This window comes from Bactrocera latifrons, unplaced genomic scaffold, assembly GCF_001853355.1.
Source record: "Bactrocera latifrons isolate USDA-ARS-PBARC rearing strain unplaced genomic scaffold, ASM185335v1 scaffold_892, whole genome shotgun sequence".
In the NCBI taxonomy this organism is placed as follows: Eukaryota; Metazoa; Arthropoda; class Insecta; order Diptera; family Tephritidae; genus Bactrocera; species Bactrocera latifrons.
In genome coordinates this window covers 62,732-72,140 of record NW_017537592.1, presented here as the reverse complement: position 1 = coordinate 72,140, position 9,409 = coordinate 62,732, and the positions used below count along the sequence as shown (strand labels likewise).

General features: G+C 39.0%; 1 pseudogene; it reads right to left on the bottom strand.

The window, feature by feature from the left end:
* Positions 1-68: 68 nt before the first annotated feature.
* Positions 69-732, bottom strand: LOC108977429 (annotated as a pseudogene).
* Positions 733-9,409: the final 8,677 nt, after the last annotated feature.

Genomic DNA, 9,409 nt, shown 5'->3' with positions numbered 1-9,409 from the left:
CTTATTTCACAAGGCGCTATTGCACCCTGCCATGTATATTATAACGACATGATGTAACGTTCTCTTACTCTAGCACCCCCCCAAAAATTGGCGTTTCCAAAAACAATTTCGATGTTTTGTGATTCTTCTAAAACTTCTTCGAAGGCAAAGTCTGCAGCCACACCATGCTTTAGTAAAATGTTGTGAAGAATGTGCACGCGTAAATAATCATAGACGCTTTTTCAGGGCTGTAATGAAGAATACGGTGTTTTGAGAGGCATCGGAATCGTGACTTCAAAACACCAAAGGCTCTCTCAATGGGATTACGTGCTTTGGCAAGCAACTTATTGTAACGCACTTCCCTGCATTTGAAGGTTCACCGACTATCGTTAACAACCATGGCTCCAATGRATATCCTTGGCCCCCTAACAACCACGAATCACTTTGCGTGTTATAGGTAATTATGAGGTGCATACGTGTTGGGGATGTGTTCCAAATACCAGAATCATGGCAAGACCCGTGATATCTCTCGTTGACAGCGGTGAACAGAAGTCGATGATCACAAACCTGCCAAAAATGCAAACATACACATATGTATTAACAGAAAGATTGGTAAATAGTTTGTATAATATAGAATATTACGTACTGCTTCTACATTAAGGCTGTAAAATCCTTTCCGGTTCATGAAAAGTGAGAGAGGAGTAGTGACGTCTGTGCTTGAGGGTGAAACAATCCCAATATGGGTACAATCGATTGGCCCGATTGTGCCCTTGATCCCAAATTTCGTGTAAAATCTTTAAGAGAAAATTTATTTATTTACTAGACACAGAGGACTGGCTCATAGAGAGCATATAACTATTACCAACGTATTTTTGGTAAGAGCCATGTCCGTAAAAATACAAACACAAATGTATTTCTAAATGTTGTGTATTGCATAGTAAAAGGATCGTTTTTGTCTCGTAAAGCCTTCAAAATTTTTCTCCTATCCCCCGATTCCTCCTTCTCAACAATTGCCGCATACACAGAGAACAGTTCCTCCATGCCAGTTATAACACTCAAATATTTTTTAAAAAATGTCAAAGATTGATGTAAAACAAAACAAACACAGATGTTTTTGTATTGTGATGGCTGCTTTCACACGTCACAGATATTTGAGATAATAGTGAGCATTTGAGCTTTGGAATTTTCGCCAGCATAAGGTAACCATCACAAAATTGAGAAACATCACTATAGTGAGTGATTTTTGAGGGCATGAGAATAAGACTGTAAATATCTGATTGTGCACCTTGTTGTGAAAATGGAAGATATTTTACTTTTGTTATTATTGTTAAACAAGGCTGAAAATTGTGAGAATAGGAATCCCGCGCGGCATTTAAAATGCTTACGCTACGATAATAATCCATTTTCTTTGCGAGAATACCTTTGTGCAAAATTTTCGATTAACTCGTCAAATTTTCCGCCACCTAATTGATGAACTGGCCCCACATGATAATCAGAAAACGTCACAACCTTTAACTGTAAGGGTTCTAGCAGCTTTGAACTTTTTTGGACACGGCTCATACCAGAAATGTGTAGGTAACAACGTCAACCTGCCCATGAGTCAGTGGTCCCTTTTGAGAAGTGTTCGGGCTGTAGCAAAACTTATTGTGAAGGTGAAGGGAGGAGAAATAATGTTTCGCAGTTTAACAGAGGAAGAAAGTTTTATAAAAACGGGGCAAGTATTATTGTCGTACAAATACTAATATGCTAATTTGAGCTAATTTATTTGAAATATATTCCAGATTTTTTTAGAAAATTTGGAATAAAAAGCACCATAGGAGCAATTGACTGCACGCATATTGCTATCACCATCAAATAATGTGGAACGTCCTCTTAATTTATATTTAAATAGAAAAGGATTCTACAGTATCAATGTTGAAGCAGTAAGTTTTGTTTTTGCATGAGCATACATATATGCCAATGCAATTTTTCAATGTATTTTTTTTTTATTTTAGGTTCGCTATCACCGTCTATGTTTTACATTTGTAAATGCCAAATTTCCGCAACACATGACTACGAGAACATCTCATTCGGCAGCATACTAATTATTATCCTCTAGAACCGTGGCTTTTAACACCAGTGGGAACACCTAATACCCATAAAGAACAAAAATACCACAAATTACATGGTTCTGCAAGAAACTGCATAGAGARAGCATTTGGTCTTTTAAAATTTTGCTTCAGATGTTTGTTGAAGCACCGATTTCTACATTATTYACAYGAAACTTCCGCTTTGTTTGTTAGCACCTGCGTTACAATGACGAAAGCAGGCATTACGGATAGGTTGAACGAAATAGATGACGCGGTTGCAGAAGACTTTGATTCTCCAATTAATGATTATAACTCTTCACAGTAMATGCGCGAAGATGAAAGAACAAGATCAAGATATATATCAACTCTTTAGTTATATATAATATATACAGAAGCCAATCCAAATATGTACTGCTAGGGTGATATTCGGGATTTGGAGTTGCTTCTACCTGACTGCATAATTGCAGAGGACTACCCGTGGGTGATGAAATTGCGCATTCAACTATTTGCTCAATTGGCTTTAAACCAAGGATTTGTACATTTTGTATCCCATCTACAGCAGCCGAACTAAATGTAGACAAAGCCATTTCTTCAAGGTCCGTCATCGGCAGGGAACTTGGACCTCCACCTGTGAGCCTTTGATTAATTTCCAACCGCCTTGGACGAGTGCGCAGTTGGCTTTTCCAAACGCCTAACGTCTACAAATTAACACAAATAAATAAATAAACGCATACCTCTTTCCATTTTGTAGCACTTTGTATTGATCCTCTGCACGAATTAAGTTCATCTGTTAGTTGTTACGATAACTCCTTCATCTGTTGAGGCGTTTTTGGGAAATTTTTCCCCGTACCCATTTCTGGGTGTACTTGGTAAAATAAAACATATGCCTCCAGCTGCTCATGAGTAGCTCGATCATGTTTTGGTTTACTATAAAATAAAAGTTAAATTATAAATTTTGTAAATAATTAAAATTTGAAAACTTACGTTGAAGAACAGTTCATTCTAACGGATATTTGAATAGAAATCAGCTGTTTCTATAAACATTACTTTGTTCACTACATGTGCAGATAAAAACTTTACGAATTGAAGCTTTTACTTTCATTAAGATTACCACAGAATACCAAAATATTTTTCGCTTGATAAATCTTCTTCTAAATTGGCGTAGACACCGCTTACGCGATTAAAGCTGAGCTAACAACAGCGCGCCAGTCGTTTTTTCTTTTCGCTACGTGGCGCCAATTAGATATTTCAAGCGTAGGCAGGTATTTCTCCACCTGGTCCTTCCAACGGAGTGGAGGTTTTCCTCTCCTCTGGTTCCTCCGGTGGGTACAGCGTCGAATACTTTCAGAGCTGGAGTGTTTTCGACCATTCGGATAACATGACCTAGCCAGCATAGTCGCAGTCTTTTAATTCACTGAAATATGTCAATGTCGTCATATATCTCATACAGGTCATCGTTCCATCGAATGCGATATTCGCTGTGACCAACGCGCAAAGGACCATAAATCTTTCGCAGAAATTTTCTCTCGAAAACTCGCAACGGCGACTCATCAGTTGTTGTCATCGTCCAAGCTTCTGCACCATATAGCAGGACGGGAATTATGAGTGACTTATAGAGTTAGGTTTTTGTTCGTCAGTCCGAAGTAGCACCTGTTGGCAAGAGTTATCCTGCGTTAGCTTTCCAGGCTGACGTTATTGGTGGTGTTTACGCTGGTTCCATGATAGACGAAATTATTTACGACTTCAAAATTATGACTGTCAACAGTGACGTGAGAGACTAGTCGCGAGTGCGACGACTGTGTRTTTGATAGCAGGAAATRTTTCGTCTTGCCCTCGTTCACTGCCAGACCCATTTGTTTTGCTTCCTTGTCCAGTCTGGAGAAAGCTAAACTTACGGTGCGGGTGTTGAAGCGGATGATATCAATATCATCGGCATACGCTAGCAGCTGTACACTCTTATAGAAGATGCTACCTTCTCTATTTAATTCTGCAGCTCGTATTACTTTCTCCAGAAGCAGTTTGAAGAAGTCTCACGATAGGGAGTCGCCTTGCCTGAAACCTCGTTTGGTATCGAACGGCTCGGAGAGATCCTTCAAGATTCTGACGGAGTTTTTAGTGTCACTCAGAGTCAGTTTACACAGCCGTTTTAGTTTTGCGAAAATCAGACAGTGCTGCATAAAGGCAGCTCCTTTTCGTGCTGTCGAAAGCAGTTTTGAAATCGACGAAGAGGTGGTGAGTGTCGATTCTCCTTTCACGGATCTTTTCCAATATTTGGCGCATGGTGAATATCTGTTCGGTTGTTGATTTTCCAGGTCTGAGGACACACTGATAAGGTCCAATCAATTTCTTGACGGTGGCCTTTAATATTTCACACAATACGCTCGATAGAAGCTTATATGCAATGTTGAGGAGGTCTATCCCACGGTAGTTGGCTCCTTTTTTGAGGATTGGGCACAGCGCACTTCCAATCGTTGGGAAAGAAGCTGATGCATCCTCCTTAACAGTTCTTCGCCGCCGTGTTTGAATAGCTCGGCCGGCAATCCATCAGCCCCGCCGCTTTGTTGTTCTTCAGACGGGTTATTGCTATTCGAACTTCTTCCTGGTCGGGCAATGGAACGTCTGCTCCATCGTCATCGATTGGGGATCGAGTTTCCTGGCGTTGTGCGTTCACTGTCATTCAGCAGGCTCCATAATTTAAGTATGCTCTGAGCATCGGTGATTAGATCACTTTTGGGGGTTCTACAAGAGTATGAAACCTTCTGTAAGCCGCCGCATTTGTTTGTAGAATTTTCGAGCATTACCCTGTCGGCCAGCTTATCAAGCTCTTCGTACTCACGTATTTCGGCCTCCTTCGTTTTCTGTCTGCAAATGCGCCTTGCTTCCCTCTTCAACTCTTGGAATCTATCCCATTCCGCACGTGTTGTGGTCGATCGTAACGTTGCGAGGTAGGCAGCCTGTTTTCCCCTCGCTACAACGCAGCACTCCTCGTCGTACCAGCTGTTCTCTTGGATTTTCCGAAAACTAATGGTTTCGGTTACAGCTGTACGTAAAGAGCTTCAAATGCAGTCTAACAGTTTCCTTATACCGAGTTGGTGACTAGTGCTCTCAGAGACGTGAAGACGTCTATTCTGTCTTTCACAACATGATCAATCTGGTTGGTGGCTTTTCGATCCGGAGTGAGCCAGGTAGCTTGGTGCTGGAATCTAGTACTACAGATAACCATATTTCGGGCCCCGGCGAAGTCGATCAGCCTCAACCCATTTGGGGATGGTTCCTCGTGGGGGCTGAATTTACCAACTGTAGTGCCAAAGATACCTTCTTTGCCCTCCCTGGCGTTAAAGTCGCCAAGCACGATTTTAACATCGTGGCGGGGGCAGCTCTCATAAGTGCTTTCCAAACACTCATAAAAGGCATCTTTGGTCATATCATCCTTCTCTTCCGTCGGTGCGTGGGCGTAAATTAGCGATATGTTGAAGAACCTCGCTTTGATGTGGATTATGGCTAGATGTTCATTTTCCGGAGTGAATCATAGTACTCGGCGACGGAGTCTCTCTCCCACCACGAATCCCACACCTAACTTGTGCTTGTGTATGGCCACTGTAGTAAAKGCCACAAGGACCTACTCGTCTCCCCCTGTCCCGTCCATCGCATTTCTTGGACGGCGGTGATGTCAGCCTTTATTTTCACGTGGACATCAACCATCTGGGCAGCGGCACTTTCCCAATTAAGGGACTGGACATTCCAGGTGCATGCCCTCAAATCATAGTCCTTAACTCGTTTGCCGTGGTCGTCATCAAGAGGGGGTCTCTCATCCGAGGCTGTTGAAAATTTTTCATTGGGGGTGGTTTTTTACATGGCAGGTCCCAAACCCAGCGCACAAGCCTATGTAGGGGATATTTCGCTTTCTCACTTTAGCTCGCCTTCAAACGGATGTTCTTACTACTACTACTGCTACCCAGAGGATACTTGGTCAAACACCGGAAGTCGTGAGCTGCTTGAGTCATATGTAAAAGAATCGTTTCTTGCCGCTCCCAAGTGAATGGCGATCAGAGAACTTTCCTCACTTGCGTGAACGTCTACACATGACTCCATTCTCCTTGATAAGTATTTGAGCTAATTTTCAATATTTTATTAATTTTTCAAGTCCACAGAATAGGGGTGTTAATTACTGTACGCCCATGTCGATTGGTTTCGGGTTATACAAATAACCGTATGATGAATAGAACTATTATACTCTCTAGCAACTTTTTGGAAGAGTATAAAAGTATGTCATATTTTAAACTACTTTAYAGTAAAAATATGTGTACTTTATTTAAATAGGCAAATCTGACTTATTTTTGGTTTTGTATCAAACCAATTATTTTTGGAAGGTTGAGTCGACAGAAAAAAATTAATTTTATTGTGACCTTAAAGATTTCGTATGGCAGGACCAATTACAAGTTGTGCACGTTTGATGACTTGACAATTTTTTTGTCTTAAAAAAAGTTTGGCTTTGTGCAGCTCTGTCCATATCTATAGACGGTAGAAGTAACAGTAGAAGTAACCGCATTCAGAATTAAATGAATAATTGAATTGTACTGTTTCAACGGTAAAGTAAAAGATGAAGCGCGCCTATTTGACCTACCCCTGGCACACCAGGGTGAACAAAAAAGGTATCCTTAATACAACGACCGGTAAATTCAACCTCCATGATGAAACATCCCCAAACCGTTTGAGGCTGATCGACTTCGCCAGGGGCCCGAAATATGGTTATCTGTAATACTAGATTTCAGGATAAGAAAATTCTTCAAGCTACCTGGCTGTAGCCGGATCGGAGAGCCACGAACCAGATCGATATTTGATAGACGGAAGACATATCTTCAGTGTTTTAACGTGCGAGGCCCTAGCATTGACTTGACCTATTATCTTGTTGTCGCGAAGATACACACCCGCCCCTTTGCAGCAAAAAACGAACTTCTACAAACACTAGGAATGTTCGAAGTTGAGAAACTGCGATCACAACAGACAGCAACTAGGTATAAGCGAACTATGGGAGCTTACTCCTTACGTACATCTGCAATCGAAGCGAAGCAAAAGAACAATTGCTACAATGAGGAGTGCCATGTCGCAGTAGAGTGGAAACAGACTGTGTATCTTGCAATGGAACACGTGCAGGATAGGATAGATACAGAGAATTGGAGAGGGAAGATATTGTGATTTGCAGAAAAAAAGAGAGGCCACAATGCGTGAGTAGGAAGAGCTTGACCAGCTGATCCATCTACCATGGTAGAGCAACCAAAACCGCATTTAAGATTCTATCGAGCGTACTGTGTGAAAGGACCACCATCAACCAACTGATTGGATTTTATCAGTGTGGTTTTAAGCCTGGAAGATCAACAAATGACCAGATATTCACCATGCGCCAAATCTGGACAAAGACCCGTGAAAAGGAGATCAGCACACTCTATCTCTTCTTCGATTTCAACTGTTTCTGACAGCACGAAAAGCTGTCTTTATGCCATGATGTCTGAATTATGGTATCCCCACAAAACTAATAAAGCTGTATAAACTGACATTGAGCAATAACAAAAAATCCGTCAGAGTCGGATTGAACTCTCCGAATCGTTCGATACCAAACCTCGGCGACTTTCTATCGTGCGACTTCTTCAACCTACTTCTATAGAAAATAATTCGAGCTGTAATCTTAATACAGAAGGTGCAATCTTCTACAATAGTGTAAAACTGCTGTGAGATTTTAAGTATGCTGAGGTGATTTCTAAAGCACAAACGTTCACACTTTCCTCACAAATTTATGATGTCTGAAAGCAAACCTAAGCAAAACCGTTTGCGCTTGATATGCAAATTTCAAAACTTTTGAAGAAATTTGCAGTTATTTTGTTGAAATATATTGGAGGAACTAGTTATCAATTTTAAATATAAGTATTTAGCTATTACAATAAAGGTATAACTTACAGTCTGTGAACATTTTACCTCCTTCTGAGTATGAATAAAAAGGCATCTTCATATTTATTTTTAAATAATTCGGAAAAGATTTTATATGTAAATATGTATGTATATATTTAATACATGTGCGAAAATAATATGTCCTTTCATAAATTGAAATCCATAAAATAAATGAAATTATTATTATATGCACCAAATTTAATAGATTTGCGAAATTACTCATTGGTTGTCCTTTTGCGTAAAACAGCTGGTTCAAAGCAAAGTGCTTTTCATCTCATATATTGAGTTTTTTGCACTGTTTTTTGTGGGTTTTGAGCAAGAATAACCTCACAACAAACTTCAGAAATTTTTCCTCACAAATATGTTGTGATGTTTTCTCAGAATAGGGCTATCTACAACTGAATCTAGGAATAACCGTTATGTTTTACGGATACAAGTATAACCGTTTTAAAATAAAAGAAGGCATAAAATTCACCACAAATCAAAATCCCACGCAGGTTACGTGCCAAAAGGGGACAAATGCAAATTGTGAATTTAGAAACTTTTTTTAATTAAAAAAAAACCCAAAAACACAATAAGTAGTTATTAGAAATAAAAAATAACTTGTAACTGACAAGGTAAATCGCTTTCTTTGAGTTCTATTAATATAGAGAAACAACTGCTAATTACTAAATTTTGATTGCCACAATTTGACAACAAATCGCAACTTTTTACTATAGTAAAGTTGGCTTACCGTACGTTTTTTTAACCCGTTGTAGTTTTTAACGAAAATGCTTTACTTTATTTTAACAATAATAGTAAAGAAAATTATTAAATACTGCTTCAACTGGCTAATTCTTATTTCGTATCAAGAATGCATTCGAATGTGGCATATAATTTGGTGGAAATCTCAAATAACATTGCTATGCATGACTAAACATATTCTTTTGTTCTAATCAACTGTCGTTCTGCGATCAGTAACTTAAGAATACTTGGATATACTTATGTATTTCAAAAATTCAATTTGTTTCAATCTATCCGTTAATATCATTCCTCATTGTAGATGTATACATACAATATAGATATGTATATTGAATCAAGAACGAATTCTTCATAATGCTATGTTTGCTAATTTTTTATTGGTCATGGGACATATTTGTACATATGTTTACGGTAACAACATGACATGTATATTTTGTTGTTTGCATGATTTTGCATTACATTGCTGTTTTGAAATAATATGATCAAATGAGTTTTATTAGATTGCGGAAATTTCTTAAGAAACATGGTTTTTAAATAATAATAATATTAAATCTCCGTGTATTATATACATAAGTACATTATTAAAAGATATACTTTTAGATCTTCAATTCATTTCACAGAATTTATGAAAAGTGAATTATTCTTTTACTTTTTAGAAAGCTACATAATTCCACCTC